This window comes from Pelobates fuscus, chromosome 2 (genome assembly GCF_036172605.1).
Source record: "Pelobates fuscus isolate aPelFus1 chromosome 2, aPelFus1.pri, whole genome shotgun sequence".
Taxonomy (NCBI): Eukaryota; Metazoa; Chordata; class Amphibia; order Anura; family Pelobatidae; genus Pelobates; species Pelobates fuscus.
The window spans coordinates 386284710-386305438 of record NC_086318.1 but is presented as its reverse complement, the minus strand read 5'-3'; the positions used below and the strand labels follow the sequence as shown (position 1 = coordinate 386305438).

At 42.0% G+C, this 20729-nt stretch overlaps 1 protein-coding gene across 2 annotated transcripts in view; it reads left to right on the top strand.

The window, feature by feature from the left end:
- Window positions 1-20729, top strand: part of DISP1 (dispatched RND transporter family member 1) — a 131366-nt gene that overhangs the window by 8570 nt on the left and 102067 nt on the right. The window contains exons 2-3 of one of the 2 annotated variants that reach the window (XM_063443794.1): window positions 2993-3093; window positions 9918-9949. The gene's annotated coding sequence lies outside the window, so the exon portion shown is untranslated. The remainder of the gene's footprint in view (window positions 1-2992; window positions 3094-9917; window positions 9950-20729) is intronic. The other variant, XM_063443795.1, reaches the window with a different exon arrangement.

Genomic DNA, 20729 nt, shown 5'->3' with positions numbered 1-20729 from the left:
CTCCTCCTCCTCCCCCCCCAGCATCTCCTCCTCCTCCTCCCCCCCCAGCATCTCCTCCTCCTCCTCCCCCCCAGCATCTCCTCCTCCTCCTCCCCCCCAGCATCTCCTCCTCCTCCTCCCCCCCCAGCATCTCCTCCTCCTCCTCCCCCCCCCAGCATCTCCTCTTCTCCCTCTCATATCTCTTCAGTTAGCAAGGGATTACCAATTACCTGTGTGCAAGATGACTTTTAGTGTTTTCAGCACTAAACCCGTTAAATATATACTAAAATGGCCCCTCTTTTGTAATAGGAGAGCCCCATCTTTCAAATAAAGAGTGACATACACAGAAAAAAGTGAAAAAAATGGCAGCTGTGATCACCTAACAATCCCTTTTACATATGTAACAGATTTAAGGGAGGTGGAGTCTTCTTTCAAATAAGTGTTCTTGTGTTTCTTTAGGATTACTTTTGGTGCAATTTGTTTATTTATTTTGCTGTGCTAAGAAACAACATTTGTGGAATGCATCTGACGTGCACACTTAATTATCAGCACTAAGCCTTTATTCTGCATTAACTCCAGAACTAATTTTCAAAAACAGTTCATCACAGCGATGTGGCGCTGAATAAGCACAGAGGCGAGTTAAACAGAAGTTTTTGAAGAACACTCTAAAAATCTTGTTCTTCTGTGGAGAAGTTGGAGTCCTGAAATAATTATTTCCCTCTGATTTGTGGCACAAATCAGCAATACAGATGTGTGAAAGGCAGAACTTCATCTGCTACTGCGCGAGTGAGCACTGACTTACCTGCTATTCCAGCACTGCTCCCTCCGCTGATGCCGCCTGGAGTCCGGAAAAGACGTCAATCAGCCGGCGGCACCTGATTGACGGCATTTTCTGTCTCCCGGTGGCATCAGCGGAGGGAGCAGTGCTGGAACAGTACATAAGTCAGTGCTCCCTCGCAGCTCTCCATCCCACTCATCCACTAACGATACGAAAGCAGAGTAGGCGCCTACTTTGCATTGCCGCCTCGTGGAGCCTAAGGCTGACGAGCAGTGGCGCCCTCATGAGTAGCAATCCGTCGACCTATGGCTGCGTGCCCACAGAGAGGGCTCGGCGTGCCAGCTGTGGCATACGTATCATAGGTTCGCCATTGCTGCCCTAGACAGTGACAGTTCAGCTTTAATAAATCGGGCCTAATTAAAAGAGCTGTTTGGGAATATATTGGTATTTACAATAACTGGCAAACTTTGTAATAGAGCTTGATTACCCTCCATGGAGCAGTCAGATAGCAAGTACTGCACAACTGCTTGGTTTAAAATAATAAATGGTTAGGGACAGTGGTTACTTTAGGAACAAGACATGGGGGGGGCACCTAAGATACCACAGTGAATATTGGGGGGGGGGAGTGGCACTAATTTCGCCCCAAAATTGAGTTAGTAGTGGGTCTGGTGATAATGTACTGCAACATTCTGATACAGTAGATGAAAAGAGACCAAGCTCTCCCCCTTGGAATTCGGGCAGCCATCATTGATTTCCCCAATGGTCAATACAGTTCATAATTTTGCTTTAAAGGTTACTCCAATCCAATGTCCATGACAACTTCTGTTTTTAAAAGTTTGTTATGGTGGAAGGAATCTTTATGTGCAGCTTGAAAGGTTGCACATGCAGTGATATCTGCACTTTTGTGCCAGGTGCAAGTGACACCCACGGCACGTGATTTGGGCAGCCTGGAACTTTGTTTCGGGCTTTCTAATGTAAAATCTAGAGTCTAGAAGGTAAACATTTGTAGAAATCAATTAACAAAAGTCAAGCCGAAAATTGTGCTGCTAGGATTAATTTAAATTTTTAAAGGGACATTTTGTTACCAAAGCAACTTTAGCTTAATGAAGCCGTTTTTGTGTATAGATCATGCCCCTGCAGTCTCACTGCTCAATTCTTTGCCATTAAGGAGTTAAATTGCTTATGTTTATCTCCATGCAATATAAGCCACACCTCCCCTGCATATGACTGACAAAGCCTGCATGAAAAAAATGGTTATATTTTCAATCAGATCTTAACTTACTTTATTAAGATAAAGTTGTTTTAATGACTATAGAATCCCTTGAAATAATTGGCATAATCGGTAAATATGGCTAAAATTGTCACGTGTGACACCTATGCAACATTATAGTGATTATGCCTAGTAAGACTACATAATCGTGAACAAGTTGCAGCCCTAGGAAACCAAAAATTATACTTGATAAGCTAACTTGGCATGTCAGTAGTTGTGAATTTTTTTTTTTTATCCCCATAAGTCTTATCCTACCAAATGTCCGGATAGACATGGGTGTGAAATATGAATCCCATCAGATATGATAAACATTGTTCTTTTTTTAAGATGTAAAGAATTATGGCTCTTCTTGGAGCAGCTCTTGACTTAAAGAGATTCTATAATTTTTCCTGGCACTATAGGTTTCTACAGTGCACCCCGCAGCGCTGAAGGGGTTAAAGACCTAATGCGCATGCACGCCAATGGCCATGCTCGCATTAGGATTTCCTTTGGGGATTCCGGTGACGCTGGAAGTGCTCATGCATAGCGTGAGGATGTCCAATGTCATTTAGGTGACCAAAAGTCGTCTAAGCACCCGGAAGTCCCTCTAGTGGCTGTCTATCAGTGGTCTTGGTGCCTATGGTGTCCCTTTAAGTCCAAGCTGTCTGACCTTTTAGAAAAGAAAAATAAAATAAATATAATTTGCTGTAATTAATCAAATCCGTAAGTTCACCATGGAATATATGGTGAACTTACGGATTTGATTAATTACAGCTACACTTGATGACTATGCTTGAAAGGACCTCCCCACCCCCACCCCATTGCCTTAATATTCTTATTTTTGTTTGTTTTTGGTCAGCTGGTGAAACTTCACATTTTGTTAATGAAGGAAGATGTGGGGGGAATAAAAGACAAGATTAGTAATGTGTTCACTGGCATGCTTAGTAAAGGCAGTCATGATTAAATATTTACTGTTTGTTTCCTAGGAGCCCAACATATCTGATATTGGCAGGAAGCCTAGAGATCTGCTTCTGTGGTTACCTTGACCCCAACATACCTGTGGATACACCCAGGAAATTCCTAACAGGTATTGAATGCTTCTCCCTTATTTGAAACACTGGGATACCTGGCTTCAGCAGCCAGGGTTCCAATCAATTCTATGTAAAGAAATTGCAGAAATAAATGTAAGGGTTTTTTTGTTTTGTTTTTTGCTTTTGTTTTTTAGATGTCTTAAAAAAATCAAAACTTCAGCTGCTGCTATGTCTAAACCTACCTATCATAACGTCCAAACATGTTAAAACTATACATAAATTGGGCAGATATTTTAATGTAGTTTCTCAATTCAATACAATTGCCAGTTTATTTAAAGACTACATTGCAAAATAAATGCTATATTGAAAAAAAATCCCCAATAGTCACAGCTCACTGTTTTTAGCCTAAATGTTTGCAATTCAGTTTTTCATTTATTGCAACTTACTGCTTAGTGAATAAACTCTAGGCATCAGATTTGTTTTTGGACTGGTGTAAATATATAATATACAGATAATCCTTTTCAAAAGATGAATAAACTGCAAAAAGAATCTACTCTTAGACTAGTAGTAGTACATAGTTTTTGCAGGATAATCCATGTCAAAAAGTGGATCGCTTGCAAAGCTGTCAACCATGTCAGCCTGTGAGTAGTATATAATTCGTGAACTACTGTGAAAGCAGAATGAACATTATAAGTGGTCAGTAATGATTTCTTTAACCCCTTAAGGACACGTGACATGTCATGATCCCCTTTTATTCCAGAAGCTTGGTCCTTAAGGGGTTAAATCGATTTCTATATTGCCTAGCAGAGAAAGCTTACATGCATGTAAACATTATGGGATATTTCCTTAATGTAATTATTGCTGTGTTTTAGAGAGAGCAGGTGAAGATTTGGAATGAGAAAACACGACTTTCTTGATTGTTATAAATGGTGTACTTTGGCTGCTAAGAAGAATACAAATAATATTCCTTTATATGGTCAAGGACCAGTAGATTAATGAGAATAGACTAATAAAGGCACATTGTCTGCTTGGATAACATTGAAAAAATTCTGGCACTAAATTAGGTAGCAGGCCTGTCCCTGAAATAGATGATTGATATTAGTGTTGGAATATGAGTAAAGCAGATATTTGCCAGTTATATCCCTACTGGATTTACATAAAAAAAAAAAATAAAAAAAAAACATTTTTATAAAAAAATTATTTTATTTTTTTGATGTGCATGGAAATACAAAAAGGCTTAAAGTGCCACACCAGCAAAAGTAGGCATTCAAAGTAACATACAAGGTATAACATGGGCATGGCATTTGCTGAATCTGCACAATTTTTAAAATAATAATAATGAACATTTAAATAAGGAACAAGAGTATTTGAAATGCCAGGCACGTCTAGCAGATAAAGGGTAGGGTGGTTGCAAACAAGCAAGGCAATAATCTCTAGAGTTTATGTGTACCAACAGCCATGGTTAGCTCGACTTATTGGCAGTAGGTAAATATGAAGATTATTAACTGTGCTAGACAATGCTTGATGAGGTGCCACTGGGTAGTCAACATAATATAAAATGAGTAAAGGAAGACATAAAATTTGCTGTAATGTTAACTGAAGTATTGCGGTTGAACAGATTCTCCACTCTTCAGGTTCGTCTCCACATCCGTGGTCGCTTTGCTATCTTGTATGAGTAGCTTGGTTTCTTGCCGATAGACTGCAAGCAGTCTGTTATGCCAGACCTCTTCACTCCCCTTGACCCAGATTTTTAGGGGAGCCGGTGTTGTGTGTACAAGTACCCTCCTTCTGTTTTCCGCTGAATCTCTGGCCAGATGGCGCTTTGAGGGTTGGGGAACCCGTTGGGTAGGAGGGCAGCTGTCACGAGATACCTCTGTGTGGGATCGGTGGTCCGGCACTGCCGTGGAGGCTATGGACTCTGCAGGCGTAGCAGCGTTGGGGGTTCTGGTATAAATCCGCTCCAAAAACATCTGACATTTGACATCAAAACGAGCTTCGAATCAGCTTGCTCTCCCACATTGTGAACGTTGTGATGCAGTGGCCTTTCGGGGTGGGGGGGTGGGGGGTGGCAAGGGGAACTGCAGTGCTGGCGAGCCCTATGTCGGAAGATCGACCGCCTCTCCCTGGCAACAGGCCGCTCAATAAGCTAGGCCGCATGGACAAATGGCTTTAGTTTTCAGTGTATCGGCACAAATTAGGAGTCGTCGTGTTCCCGTTAGGTGCCTGTCGGTTCCCCGTTCTCAGGAAGTTGTTTTTTGGGGGGGGGGGGGGGGGAAAGGGAGTTTCCTTGCACGTGTAGGAGCTATGAGGGAACACGTCCCACCATCTTGGCTGCCAGTTTTTAAACGTAAAGGGTGACAACGTTCCTAATACCATGTCTAGCAGTAAATCATGATGTTGCATGTTTAGCATCTCATTGAAGTGGTTTGGATGCAGTGTTCCTGTCCCCTTAACCCTGCAATGTAAGACATTGCAGTTTCAGAGAAACTGTTGCATTGCAGATGCTCTAATGGTTGTTTCCCAGACAGCCACTAGAATTGCTTCCTAGTCTTTAATGGAGTTTTACTCCATGAAATGTTGGATGTTCTCATGCAAAGCGCAAGGATGTCTAACGTCTTCAATTTCCCCAATGAAAAAAGCATTGAATCATATTGCATCTGGCAATAAGCACAGAGGAAGTATACAGAAAATAGAACTGAATCTTTTTTTTTTCTTTTCTATTTTTCCTCCTAGTATGCATGGTGTGCCCTGAATATGCATGGACTGACCTGGTTTGTGGTGTCATTTGCTAAATATTTAAAGGAATCCTGCCACCACTTACCAGACCCTCCACTCTCCGCTACAATTCCCTTACAGAGCATGGTTTACACTTCTGTAACCCTCACCTCTGGTCTGCCATATTCATTGATTTGCTTTGGTTCGGGGACACTTTCCCAAACAGGATACATCTCCTCCATGATGCCGAGACGCTAGTTTTGTTGCCGGCATCTAAACAGATTGACATCAGTCACTCCATTTCTACACTCACTAGCCAGGTCTAACAGCACTAGCTGGGCAGTTGCCATGGAAACCATAGCACATGTATTTGCTATGGATAGAGAGCAGAAGAGCCGCATGTTAGAGGTCTATTCTGCTCTCCCTGTCAATCAAGTCTTTAATATAGACTCTATGACGAAGAATTGATTAAAAGGTTTAAGAAAAAGCTTTTATATACACTGCTCAAAAAGCTTTTATATACACTGCTCAAAAAATAAAGGGAACACTTAAACAACACAATGTAACTCCAAGTCAATCACACTTCTGTGAAATCAAACTGTCCACTTAGGAAGCAACACTGAGTGACAATCAATTTCACATGCTGTTGTGCAAATGGGATAGACAACAGGTGGAAATTGTAGGCAATTAGCAAACCCCCCCCAGTAAAGGAGTGGTTCTGCAGGTGGTGACCACCGACCACTTCTCAGTTCCTATGCTTCCTGGCTGATGTTTTGGTCACTTTTGGATGCTAGCGGTGCTTTCACTCTAGTGGTAGCATTAGACGGCGTCTACAAGTGGCTCAGGTAGTGCAGCTCATCCAGGATGGCACATCAATGCGAGCTGTGGCAAGAAGGTTTGCTGTGTCTGTCAGCGTAGTGTCCAGAGCATGGAGGCGCTACCCGGAGACAGGCCAGTACATCAGGAGACGTGGAGGCAGGCCGTAGGAGGGCAACAACCCAGCAGCAGGACTGCTACCTCCGCCTTTGTGCAAGGAGGAACAGGAGGAACACTGCCAGAGCCCTTCAAAATGACCTCCAGCAGGCCACAAATGTGATGTGTCTGCTCAAATGGTAAGAAACAGACTCCATGAGGGTGGTATGAAGGCCCGACGTCCACAGGTGGGGGTTGTGCTTACAGCCCAACACCGTGCAGGACGTTTGGCATTTGCCAGAGAACACTAAGATTGGCAAATTCGCCACTGGTGTCCTCTGCTCTTCACAGATGAAAGCAGGTTCACACTAAGCACATGTGACAGGCGTGACAGAGTCTGGAGATGCCATGGAGAACTTTCTGCTGCCTGCAACATCCTCCAGCATGACTGGTTTGGCAGTGTGCCCAGAATGGTGTGGGGAGCCCACCATGTGCTCGCCAGAGGTAGCCTGACTGCCATTAGGTACCGAGATGAGATCCTCAGACCCCTTATGAGACCATATGCTGGTGCAGTTGCCCCTTAAGACAATGCTAGACCTCATGTGGCTGGAGTGTGTCAGCAGTTCCTGTAAGACGACGGCATTGATGCTATGGACTGGCCCGCCCGTTCCCCAGACCTGAATCCAATTGAGCACATCTGGGACAACATGTCTCACTCCATGGGTTGAAAAATTTGATTTCCATTTTTAATTTTTGTGTGATTTTGTTGTCGTATTTTAGAAGAATATTTAATTCATTCAGATATAGGGTGTTATTTTTGTGTTCCCTTTATTTTTTTGAGTAATGTGTGTATGTATGTATCATATATATATATATATATATATATATATATATATATATATATATATATATATATATATATATATATATATATATATATATATATATATATATATATATATATATATATAATTTTTCTCCTAGTCTACATATTTTGTAGCACAATGTATAGGTTAAATGTCATGCTCTTCACAATGAGCATGAGTGGTTTAGGGGGTTGACAGGTCCCCTTTATTTTTGTTATTTTTTTTATTAAGAATTTTAAAAGAAGTGAAGCTTCATATGAAAGCAAACTTAAAGGGAAACTCCAGTGCCAGGAAAACGATCCGTTTTCCTGGCACTGGAGGGTCCCTCTCCCTCCCACCCCCACATCCCCAGTTACTGAAGGGGTGAAAACCCCTTCAGTCACTTACCTGAGGCAGCGGCGATGTCCCTCGCCGCTGTCTCCTCCTCCGCGCCGCTCCTCCTCTGTATTGCATCGGCCAGTGGGCGAAATTGATCCTGCCCACAGGGCGAGAAGACCTAATGCGCATGCGCGTCAATGCCGCGCATTACGTCTCCCCATAGGAAAGCATTGAAAAATAATTTCAATGCTTTCCTATGGGGAAATGAGCAATGCTGGAGGTCCTCACACAGCGTGAGGACGTCCAGCGACGCTCTAGCACAGGTTTCCTGTGCTATGAAGGAGGAAGTGACCTCTAGTGGCTGTCTAGTAGACGGCCACTAGAGGTGGAGTTAACCCTGCAAGGTAATTATTGCAGTTTATAGAAAACTGCAATAATTACACTTGCAGGGTTAGGAGTAGTGGGAGTTTGCACACAGACCGCTCCAATGGGCAGAAGTGGTCTGGGTGCCTGGAGTGTCTGGAGGTTATAGGTGACTTTAAAAAAAAAAAAAAAAAAAAAAAAAAAAAAATTTCCCTTAAGAAACCTTGGGTGTGTGCATATGCAATAACTAATGGTTGCTAAAAGTGACTGCTCATCTTTAATGAGCCTGAAATTAAAAAGGAACAAATGTTTGAGGAACTTGTCAAAGACTTTTCTGACTAATGCATGGTAGCGTGTAAATCTGTCAATCACTAGAGAAGTTCGAGGAATGAGCTACATTAAAAGTATACAGACTTGAGCACCACCGGGGAAAAAAAAAAATGAAAGCAAGAATAGATGGATCTAATGTATTTGTGCACAGCTAATCACGTTTAGCTTCCAGCGTGCAGCCAGTGAAATGGTTAGATTACCATGTAAGTATAAAGTTGCTTTCATACTTGCATATTTATCACTTGGTAAAATTATTAGCAGTCAGACCTGGCAAGGCGATCACGTTTTATTAATTTCTAGAATGCTGAATGCATCTGGAAACTGGAAAACAAATGACTATGACGACAATGCTAAAAATCTCACCAGCTAAGTTCAGGGAATTCTGAGCATTTCCGAGTAAGAGCAGATAGTCTGCCAGTGTCTCTTCACAGTGGTATGCCTGCGAAGTGAAGTGAAGAGGAAGGATGTGAAGCCTGTTAAATAGCTAAAATCCTTTCCTTGTTATCAGGCTTCTGGCCATGTTTGACACACACACACACACACACCACTAGAAAATGTTTTGCACTTCTTCTCTCTTTGCTGTCCCTTGGATTGTCTGCTTTTTGTCTTTCCTGCGTCCGTTGCAGGATGGGCAGTGTTTTCCTGATCCCATGGGAAGCAAGCTCAGACGATTATGATGGTAAATGCAGGAAGTAACTAAAGTCATTTTGGACAGGCTAATCGTTCTCTCTGCACAAGGCAGACATTCTTTTTTATGCTGTTCTACAGTAACTCACATTTTGCCAGAAGAGTGTGCAAAATGAGTCTCCCGGTTCACGGGATGTAAAAAAAAGGACCTGGTACTATAAACCTTTCAAAGGTGTCACACGCTATTTTAATCACAGAACTTGCTATCATATCCATATCCACATATTTGTTTATTTAAATTTGAAATGTCTTAATGTACTACCATTGAGGCTTATAGAACACAATGTAGTCTGCTTGCCAATGCTTGGAGTTTGAGCCTAATAGTTTGTGGGATTAATGAAAATTAATTATTTATATCTCATCAAAATGGAGTACATAATGGAAATTTTAACAGTGACAAAATTCCTGATTTTATATTGTCAATATGTATCTGCTCTTTAAACAATGCGCTAATGTTTCTTTTAGTTATAATTTTTATTTTTATATTTATTCATTTATTTTTATTGAAAGATTGGCACCTAGGGTAGTCAAAGCATTTTGAGAATGGTTTGACAACTTACATGGGGTCCGGCTGTTTGCTGCTTCCCCTGCAGCCATCAGCTCTTGCATGGAATTTAAGTTGAGTCCACTAGACTAAGCACTGCTGTTTAGGGCTAGCTTATTGACGGAGCGTGTCTCTCTTCTACCAGATTCGAGGCTGTCGGTGCACTGCTTGCCGCAGGTAAGTTGTCAAAACAATCTCAAATGGTTTGATTATTTATTGTGGGAGTACGCAGGAGCACTACTTGCAATCATTACCGTGCGCTTTAGTGGTTATGGTGCTTTGAGTGTCCCTTTAAGCAGACTGCAGCACATTTAATACAACATTGCCCTTCTTACTAGAAATTTCTTTGCATCAATAATGCTTTTAAAATTGGATTGTGTTAATGTTTGTTAGTGTATTAAAAATAAAATAAAATGTGGTCAATATATTTAGATTCCCATGTCTCTCCACAGTGAATGTTTGCATATTAAATGTGTGATGCCTTTACTGCTAAAAGTGTTGGTAGGAATATAATTCTTAACAGACTGTATTTTATGGAATGAACTTTAACCTTTTGGTTTGCACAGTCACTGCATTATCTTTGTATAAATTCCATAGCACTGAGAGGAGCTTCAGTCTCCCTCTGATAACAGAATCTCGTGTTACACTAATGCTCTAATACTAGGGTAATTCGGTGTTTTTACAAAACACGACTGTAACCATTGTAGACAAATTACTATGTGTAAAGAAGAAGGCGAATCCAGTGAATCACCTGAGCTATCACGGAAGAATGGCATATGCCAACACCTTTGGCCAAGATTGAAGAAATGCATCCACCACTGCGCAATCCGGATTCAGCTGAGGAACATAATCATCTGTTCAGCATGGAGGCAAAGAGATCCAAATGGATCTCCAGAAGGGAGAATTCTCTCCTGTTCAGCATCCAATCACTGGCATCTCTCCAGTGCCGGCAGAACAATTACTGTGACATTGTCCCCCCCACCTCCCAGTAGATATCCCGCCTGCAGTTGAATGTTCCTCTGAAAGCAATACTGGTCCTGTTTAGTGAGATCGGAAAGGCACCTGGAGCGAGCACCACCAAGCTTGTTGATGTACTTGATTGCGGACCAATTGTCCATGTGGAGCAAGATGCAACAATCTGAGGCCTCCCGAGCCAGACTGCTAATTGGCTCCAGGAAATTGATGTGTAACAAGGACTCCTCCGAATACCCCGCCTGTGGATTGTCCTCCACTTGTGGCACCCCAGCCCCAGCCCTTACATGTGGGACACCCCCCACCCCCCTTCATGTCCAAATGGGAGACCACCATAGGGGAAACATTTACCGAGACCCAGTGGCACAAGATCTGCGACCTAGTACACCATTGCGCAATCGCTAGCAAAACCCAAGAAACTGCCTACAAGGTTCTCACACAGTGGTACCTGACCCCAGAACGCTTACAGAGAATGCATTTGGATGCGGACGGCCTCTGCTGGAGGTGTAAGAGAGGGACAGGATCCTTTCTCCACATATGGTGGGAATGCCCACTCATAGTACCGTTCTGGGAGAAAATAGCTGCCATGGTGGCCATGTTCACGGACAATGTCCCACCCTTCCAGCTCGCCCCGTACCTCCTACACCACACGACAACCCCCACATCACGCTACAAACGCTCCCTGACCATCCGAATCCTTAACGTTGCAAAACACCTAATACCTTTGCACTGAAAAAAAGACACAACCCCAACACTCTCCCTGTGGTTTACTAGAATGGAGGAGTTACGAGTCACGGAGGAGATCTGGTATTCAGCCCAAGACCGAACACAGACATACTTAGACACATGGACACCCTGGTTGGCACGGGTGGGTACAGAGGCATTTCGGACTACGCACTTGACCATGGGGGGAGGGACCGACAATTCCCAGGAGGAGACGCTAGGAGACTAGCGGGACGACCTACACCTGGCCTAAAACGCGATATCCCACTCCCACACCACGTCGGAGCGGGGTGGGGCGCGTGTTCGGGGGTCCCTGGGGGTGAGGGCCGACCCCGCGGGGGCGTGCGGCGGGGGCTGTGACGCCGGCTGGGGTGAGACCGCCTGTGGAGCCCGGGGCGGCCTGCAGCGCTAGCGAAGGGGGTGGAAGTGCGCCAGTTCTGTGAGCGAGAAAGCTCATTAGTTTGGAGGGAGTCGCAGGATGCCCCTTAGGTTATTCCCATCAACACCACCTATACCGCTGGGCAGAACCGAAGCACACTAAGGGAGGGGGCCATCATCTCACAATATAGCCACTCAGGGCCCTGGACACAGGGTCACTGGGGGGCTGCGCGTCCTGAAGGGACCATGCACACCAGATGGCCACATGTCTCACTACTGCCTAGAGACCACAGAGTAGGCATGGGGAATAGACAAACAAAACACAACAACGGTGGGGCAGGCAAAACCACTCAACGTAGAAATGGTATATATCGAATATAACAGAGTACTAAACACCACCATGTAACACCGGACCTGCGAGTCCACAACGCACATGCTATTTACTCATGAAGGCGACCTGCGAGTCGCCCAGACATGTATGTCATAACATGCCTTCCGATGTATAAACTTCTGCGAATGACCAGAGGGACCTGCGAGTCCGCACTTCTCCTTTCAATGTTGCAAAACCAACAAAAAAGAAAAAGTTTAATAAAAAGATATTTACAAAAAAAAAAAAAATCCTTACATGTGACCATTCTACTAAATCCGAGCGATATCTGAAGTTCGCTTGACTGTTCCATGTCTGCACAGGCAATATTCACCAGTGAAGTTCGGTGTGAACATCTGATGTCAAGAGAATTAGTTGATTGTACGACGTGGACAAGGGAACCTGCAAAGATCACCTGTACATAGGATGACCGAAGACTCACCATCCTGGCCATGGAGTGAAAGGGAATTGAAAATAGTTGTAGAAGAACATTTCTGATTTCCTTTTAGATAAGCACAATCATGGACTCTGTTAGCTTCAGGATGGAGTTCATGGCATCTATCGCGAACCCCAGACAACTGGCCGACTGGGTGACAATCAGCTCTTACTTTTCCATGTTTTCCACAAAGCCCAAAGACTCTAGAACAGTGTCCCCCAACCCAGTCCGACCCAGTGCTTCTGCTCTTACCTTATGGATATCTGGGGCTCAACCAGCAAGGTTTCCCTGACAAACTGAGTCCTGAACAGTACTGTCCAAATCCGAGACGCCCATCTGCCACTCATCCATAATTGCCAATTGAGGGGGCTGGTCATGCTCCTCCTCTGCAGAGGAGTGTTTGGGATCCCCACTTTATTCTGTGGCAGAGCCTTCCCTTTGTCTTGGTGCGCCTGAGACACGTGCCCCTTCCAATGGCATTTATGAAAGGTATGCCTATCATGATCAGAGGCCTCAGAGCCCTGGGACTCAAAGGTCGGCAGTTGCACTTTTTCAGGGGACTGAAGGGCACTGCCAGGTAAATGCTGGAAGGCCTTAGCCAGTGCCTTTGTTGTGTGCAGGTAAGGCAATAGGGTTTATACAGAGGTCTAAGGGCTTCGCAGCCAGTACAGAGGTAAGTGAAGGCCCAGAAACTCTTGAAATAGGTAGTAAGATCCACTAAAGGCAGTAAAAATATAACAGAATTTGTAAGGAAAATAAAATCATACAATAAGATGAACAAAAAACACTGGGCTCGCCAGTATGGTAGATATAACCACTAGCAACATCAGCAGCACATTGTCACTTAACACGGACAGGGATCAGCTGGGGTGTAAGAAGCGAGACACAAATGCCAATAAAATGCACAGCAACAGGTTCTGCAGTAGTCAGATCCACTCAAACACAAAGTGGTCCCAAGCCACTGGCGCTTAATCTCGAAAACCATGATGTCCGCCAGAAACACAAACCGTTTTCAGCAGTGTTAATACGGTCCAAAAATAGCCTCCATAATGCGGTACGGCTGGAAATAAGCCCCTCGCAACCTGAGCACCAGTAGAAGGGATCCAAACAAGTCCCACATAATCGACCTGTACGGAGCCAAGTGTAAGCCGCAATTCAAAGGCAGCAGGTTAAAACACAGAGAAGAAAAGGGGAATCGAATAGAAACAGCAAGATAAACCCAACAAAGGGAAACTAAAAACAGCTATACAGGGGATATGATATGTAAGAAGGACCAAGAAAAAACAAAGACTGTTTTGGGGATGAGATCAGCTAAGAAAGAGGAAGTCTGTGGGAGAGCCTGGCATTTGTGTACTTTGTATTTCTGGTTTTCTATTGGTTGGTTGGTTGTTTGCTGACCTGTTCAGCTTCAAGTTCGTGTGCCATTTCCACAGCTTCCTGTAGTAATAATGGTGCCAACACTCCCTCGTTGTAAGCAAACTATTTTTGAGCATTTTGGAACTCTTTGATTACATACATACCACCTTATCTGTGAAACATGGTGGAGGTAGTGCTCCGTCTCTGGTAATGGAATATGAAAGTGTAGAATATCTGCTCTAGTCGCAAGAATCATTGAAGGTCCTTCACATTGCATTGCTAATGATGAAATTAATCCGTACAAGGACCCCCTAAAACACTCCCAGCTTGCTGCAGTACTTTGAGATAAACGTAATAGCAACACAATTGCCCAGAGTACCTGCTTTGCAAAGACTTTTCATTGAACTGCATTGGGAGGCCTTTGATTGGACATCCACAGAAAACCGTGCCGGGGTCAGAAGTGGAAGGCTCGCAAAGGCTTCAGACAAGAGATCTGCATATTTTACAAGCTTCTCTTTTTTTTTTAAATATACATCTGATTAGGGCAGGGGGGATGAATGAATAATGAAATGCATGCTGAAGGGCCAAGAGTGGAATGTTCTCGATTGGATACTTCTAGCATTTAGTCTGAATCGGATAAACTAATGTAAACCAGAGACTGAAGGTGGGTGCAGAAACTGATAAAAAGTAGACTTTAAAAATAAATATTTTAGGACTGATTTGTCCAATTACTTTTAATCCCCTTAAAAATGAGGAAGAGAACTAGAAAGGCTCTGTAACTACTACATTATTCGTTATTTATGGATGGAGCTTACCTCAAAGCGGACTGTACTTATTCCTTTTAATTATGGTCTTCAATTACGGGTCAAATACGCTTGGACTGCACTAAATGTGAAGGACCCATTGAAGTATTGATATTCGGGCCGCAGGCTCAGTCTTACAACTTAACTAGAATTTTGTGAAACATATGCTGTTGTAAGAAACAGCTAATTTTTCAAGTGGTTTGAGCTGTAGATATGTTATACAGCAGCTGTGCATGTTGCACCTGCCAGAATGATACTTTTGGCACAGACAGCGGAGGTCCAGCGTATTTCTCCATAATATAAACGTAAAGTTCTAGTTCTGGAACAGTGAATTCTGAAGTATAACAGCCCACGCTATTGTGTTGATTGGTGTAATAGCTTAGAAACATTTACACTTTCCACCTCCCCTCCCCTATGTAAACATATATTTTATAACCAGGTCTGACCATCTGTGCACCTTCCAGCTGCTATTGAATTAGAACTGGCATCTGCAAAGCCTGCAGGTTAGGTGTTTTTACTAAAATGTTCACAATTCGAAATTTTGTGTTTGGCGGTAATAAACAAGATAATAAACACTGTAAGTGTGGCGATTATGTACATTCTTTTAACTATATTAAATATGTAGGTATTAATGTTTCTCTCTCTCTCTTTTACATGAAAATGTTACAAATATAAAGTGTGCACATCCATAACCATGCTTATTGTTAAAGAACAGCTAGCAGTGTATTCAAAGTGACCAAAGGAAGATGATCTTATATTATTCATATCATTAATACAAATAAAAATGTTCAAAACATAAACCATTCTCTATCTCATATTTATCCTTTGAACCCATGTGTCCCCCATGTGCGCACATGGGAGATGCCTGTCTAAAAGTTGGTTCATATCCTTTATTTTATTTTCAAATATTTGATTAAAATATTTTTACCTCAATATATGCAATACTTTTATATTGAATACATATAAGAAAAATTGTATATGGAGATACATACATCAAATGTACATAAAGAGTACAAACAAAAAAAGTTGTTTATTGTAACAACAATACAATTACTTAAAGGACCACTATAGTGCCAGGAAAACAAATAGTGGACCCTCAGGGTCCCACTGTCACCGGGCTGAAGGGGGAGGAAGGGGTTCAACTCTTACCTTCAGCGCTGCAAGAGTCGGGCGTGCATTCAATCCGTCCATAGGAAAGCATTTCTCAAAGCTTTCCTATGGACGCCATCTTCCCACTGTGATTTTATAGAACCCTATCTGAGGAGATAACGTTATCTAAGCTGAATTTACAATTTGGATCAGTGTAAGAGCATCACTCCAAAAACTTTTCACCTTGCGACAATCCTACCATATATGGGTCATGGAGCCTATACCACTGCAGCTTCTCCAACAATTTTCTGACATATGAGAGCATTATTTTTTTTTCTTCTTCAATCTAGTAGGTACTAGGTACCACCTATACAAAACTTTATAATAATTCTCGTGATGGATAGAGCATTAAGCTATCTTTTACAGAGTTCACTTAATTGCATTTGCAAAAAACTGGCACAAAATAGGCATTTAATGCTGTCTCTGACACTTTTTTGTATTTTCAATGCCCATTAAGATGTCACTTAACCTCCATTATCTAAGCATATTTGCCGAGTATGATTCTTTTAAACATCACGTTATTGGCACATGATCTCTGCTATACCACAAATACTCACATTATAGCATTGATTTTGGTCTTAAAGATCATTCATTTTCACCCTCAGCAAATTGATCTCTTCACCCATGGCTCGAACAACATTCGACAGATCGTTATGAGCAGCAATCTGTTCCTCCTGAACTTGTTCGACCACCGTTGTTCGCTCAGCCAGATTTGTGATTTCTTGCCGACTCCACACACAGTTCCCCAGTGTTCGCCTGTCCTCAGGACAGACTGGTCAGGTAGCAAAGATTTTTGCCTGTCCACGGCAGAATAGGTTAAATGGATACTATATGCCTAACACTAGAGCTTCCTCTGGCTACCCCCTTGTTCCCTCACCCCTTGGTGCTGGGTCGGTGCTACGCCTCCTCTGTCATCTGACGGGGGACCTAATGCGCGAACACATTAGGTCATCCCCATAGAAAAGTATTGAAGTAATGCTTTCCTATGGGGATTTCTCTGACCTTGGATGTCCTTATGCAGGGCTTGAGAACATCCAGCGTTTGTTATAAAACCAAAAGTCGCCTAGCAAGCAGAAAGCGCCTTGAGACAGCCAGTAGAGGCAGTCTTAGTCCTGTAATGTAATCCTTGCAGTTTCTCTAAAACTGCAATGGTTCCCATTAAAGGACTAAGGGCAATAGGAACACTGCACCCAGACCACTTTGATGAGCTGAAGTGCTTTGTGTGCCTATGTCAGTTGAAGATAAAATTCTTACATAGGTGGAACAAATACGAATGTGGAGTTGCATTCCACTTAAAGATCATAGGCTGTTATGCCCATTCACAAAGCAATTTATTTTTCTTTTCAATAGCCTAATATCAGTAAATTGAAATCCTGCAGTAACAATCTGGCCTCCTACTGGAAAATGGTCAGTTCCACTTGATCCTATATATTGGCTATAATTGTTTTTTTTTTTTTTTTGCAAAGACCCCTGCCATGTGAATATCTGCTGCAAAGTGGTTCCTGAAGGGCACAAAGGATACGTGGAGGTGTATGGCAGATTCTGCATTATCCACTATATATGATCCTTTTGTTGCACTTTGCTTTGTATAAGCAGATACCCTTCGACATCAATCTTTACAAGTCTTTTTTGGACATGTTAATGGCATTGCATGCTCAATGAAATTCCAAAGCATCCTATAAATCTGTAGAGATCCCACCTTTACCAACTTTATATAACATTATTATCTATTGATTTCCCTGCGATGATTTAGGGCAGGTGAAAGTTTGAGTGTTTTTTTTTTTTTTATACATTTAGATATGTATATATTAAAGGCAATTCTGTTGTTGCTGTTTTTATAAAGTTGAATGAGTTTCAAAAGTATCACTGCAGTATTTTTTGACTTGCCCTATCTTGCAATGACATGGCTTGCCAAACACTGGCTTAATTTTGTTTGTGGAATCCTTCTTGGTGGCCAGGAACATGCTTGTGTTTTGTCTCTTATGTTTTAGAAGGGACACCCTTATCCAGGGCAGTTGTGCTGCTTTTTCAAAATACAGATTATCCATGATGGTGCATTGTGCTGCTGTTACTGGTTTTAAGGAATGACTATAAATCTCTTCTTGGTGATTTTTGTTTTCATTTCTGTACACTGGGACTTAATTGTATTTTTAAAAAAAATTTTGTTATAGAAATTGAGATCATCATGAAGCATAACTAAAGTAATTTCACATGTTTGTCTTTGGGGGAAAAAAGAGGATACCCTGAGAATTCCTAGATAATCTTTTATTTTCTATACTGTTTAATTTGACTATTCACCCCCCCCCCCCCTTATTATTTAAGAAGATGCGTGTGAGTGTTGACCATCCTTCTTCTTTTTCTAACAGGATGAGAGGGAAAAGAGCAGGTCCGGTATTAATGCTTAGATCACAGTTATTCTTTGTACTTCGCCATCATCTTGAAGGATTGATTGTCACAAGAGAACATCATGGTAAAAAATGAAGGCTTTGTCTTTTGATAAAAAGCTTCTCTATTGAAAGACGGGGAAATGATGAGGAATGTGCTGTCACTTGAAGAGGTTCACCACCGTAATCTGGAGTTTTTTTTTAATAGGCATGTGTGCTTGGCAATGTAGAACAAATAAGTTTGGAGAAAAACTGTTAAAGTCCATCCACTCTGACATCTGTATGGAAGGCAAGAGGACCAATTTAGAAGGATAGTGCGAAGATTATTTATTTTTAAAAAGGAGGTTCAGAATGTGTAGGTGTAAAAAAAAACAAAAAACTTGTTCTTTGGTCCTGTTGTGACCAGTTCTAATGTACAACTGGCCGTTCTGTGACACATATCCTATTGTCACTAATTGCTTTTCACTGCTTCATTAGTGCGCCCTCCCTGGGTCCAATGCCATACATGCAGATCTGTGTAAGTGAAACTTTTGTGCCAGTTGTTTGCAAATGCAATTAAGTGCCAGGTAATTCATGTGATTAAGTGTCCCTTATGGGCATTCCTTAGGAATGACATTCACAGCAGTGTCACATCATTGGGGGAAGAGAATAATCCTTAAAGATCTTTAGGGAAATAAAACAAGTTTAGCCGTTATGAACTATAATAAAAGTTTCTATCTGAGGGCCTACAACCATCCTGCTATGCTCCAGCTGCTCAGCCCTCCCGCTACTGCAGATGCAATATAAATTATTGTAATAACTGGACAAATGGCATATAAAATTGTAATAAATTTCTTTTTCCCATTACACAGATGCTGATTTTATATAAACCATAAATACAGCTGTTTGGAGGGACCCATTTATTGAGGGAAACTGTGAATAAACGGCATCAGATAATCTAATTCCTTCTATGAACTGCTAAACTAACTAGCACAATGTGTAGACTGAAAAATATATATTCTGCTTGCAAATAACTCAAATGTTTTTGGTAGATCGTGATTGGTTTTCCCACTAGCACTACTAAATGTTCCAATTTGCTTGGCTCAGATAGATAAATTAGGATTTAGATTGTTGAACATCATGGCAGGCTCATGGTGTCTTATTATGACTATGGTAAGTCATATATTCATTGCATTAGAAATTATGTCTCTTTGTGTAAGATGTTATTAGGTAAATATTTACCAGCTCTCTCGATACCTTGAATCGCCAATCTTGCATCCTTGGATGTTACATTAGTGGTAACACATACCTGTCTGATTCTCCTTGCTTGGTGAATGCATCAGTGCTTTCTGCAGCATGGCATTTCTCCCAGATCATACCCACACCTTGCCTTTATTGCCAGGACAATGGCATGAGAAACAACCATTTATAGCCACACATGCTCTTGAATAGCTGTGAAGTAAAGCATGTTTTGCTGGACATCTGCCAGTCACTTTTTGCTGTTGGCGTAGAATCTTTTTTGACACTGGACTCTGTCAGGGAGACAAACACTAGAGGCTTGATTAACCTTGCAGTGTAAACATAGCAGTTTCTCTGAAACTGCTATGTTTTAAGCTGCAGGGTTAAAACTAGGGAGACCTGGCACCCAGACCACTTCATTGACCTGAAGTGGTCTTTAAAAGCTCTGTTGCTAAGCTTGTTTTTGCCAAGATTGTTTTTAAAAGCCTTACATTAGCAAATTTGGCTCCTGCTGGTTTAGTATTTTGGGAAAATGCACTGAGCTTGTTTGCTCATTTCAATATACCCTCTCAATGAGAAGAACTGCTACAGTGATCATTTGCCCTGACTTTCATAAAAAATTGGCAAGAATGTGAAATTTAGAAAACCGTTTTAAAAATCTTTTTCCTCTTTCTCTCCCTGTCCCTCCCTCCCCAATTATTCTGTATAAATGTGTTTTGTTTTGTTTTTTTGCTTTGAGTAGAACACCGGTCTATGTTTCTTACTTCTGTGGCTAAAATACTGTTTTAATATAATATCTGCACCCCCATACACCTAAAATAAATAAAGGTGAATACATAAAACAATCCCCTACACATACCTGCCCCACAAACGTCCCTGTATTATAGACATGAGCACCCTCAATATAGCAACGTTTCCCTCTAGACCTTACATCGGTTTCTGCTTGATGTGAAGCCAAAGCTGTATGAAGCAGAATCTAAAGAATTAGTTGTACTGGAAGTTTTGTGGTTTTAAATGTGCCTAAAATGTTCTCCACTTCTATTGTGTGAATACTAAGCAGAATATTATGGGACTATACTCCCTGTTGCACCTGCCACGCATTCATTTTCTCAAACCTGATGCCAACTTCTTCATGCCTGCGGTTTGTCAAGCCCTGCGTTAAAACTGATAG